Source organism: Chiloscyllium plagiosum, unplaced genomic scaffold (genome assembly GCF_004010195.1).
Source record: "Chiloscyllium plagiosum isolate BGI_BamShark_2017 unplaced genomic scaffold, ASM401019v2 scaf_12723, whole genome shotgun sequence".
Lineage (NCBI taxonomy): Eukaryota > Metazoa > Chordata > Chondrichthyes > Orectolobiformes > Hemiscylliidae > Chiloscyllium > Chiloscyllium plagiosum.
This window is the reverse complement of record NW_025213699.1, coordinates 34,249-35,114: the sequence shown is the minus strand read 5'-3', so window position 1 is coordinate 35,114 and position 866 is coordinate 34,249.

The following is an 866-nucleotide window of genomic DNA, read 5'->3' as shown; positions in this document are numbered from 1 at the left end:
CTGGACTTCCCCAACATCGGGAAATCCTCCCTGCATCTAGCCTGTCCAGTTGCGTCAAGATTTTATCTGTTTCTATGAGACTCCCCCACCTCGTGCTTCTAAATTCCAGCGAGTACATGCCCAGTTGATCCAGTCTTTGTTCATATGTCAGTGCTGCCATCCCGGGGAATCAGTCTGGTGAACCTTTGGATGTCCTCAATAACGAGAATGTCCTTCCTCAGATGAGGAAACCAAAACAGCGCACAATACTTGAGGTGTGGCCTCACCAAGGCCCTGTATAACTGCAGCAACACATCCTTACTCTGATAGCCTCTTGGGATCCTACCCTTCCATCTTTTCTGCACTCTGTCTAAAGCCTTCGTGCCCATTGTAAAGAGCAAGTCCCAGGGTGAAAGCAATAGTAAAGGCGAGGGTGCCCTATAAGCAGGTTCACAATGACCTTATTCCTTTTGCAATCAATGTCTCTGTTTATAATGACCAGAAACCCATTTGCCTTATCGGCAACATGGGTTCAAATTCCACAACAGCAATTGGACAACAAATGACCCCAAAATTGGAGGGTGTAGTGGACAGCGAAGAGGGTTACCCTCAGGTTACAACAGGATCTGGACCAGGTGGGCCAATGGGCTGAGGAACGGCAGATGGAGTTTAATTCAGATAAATGCGAGGGGCTGCATTTTGGGAAAGCAAATCTTAGCAGGACTTATACACTTAATGGTGAGGTCCTAGGGAGTGTTGCTGAACAAAGAGACCTTGGAGTGCAGGTTCATAGCTCCTTGAAAGTGGTGTCGCAGGTAGATAGGATAGTGAAGGAGGTATTTGGTATGCTTTCCTTTATTGGTCAGAGTATTGAGTACAGGAGTTGG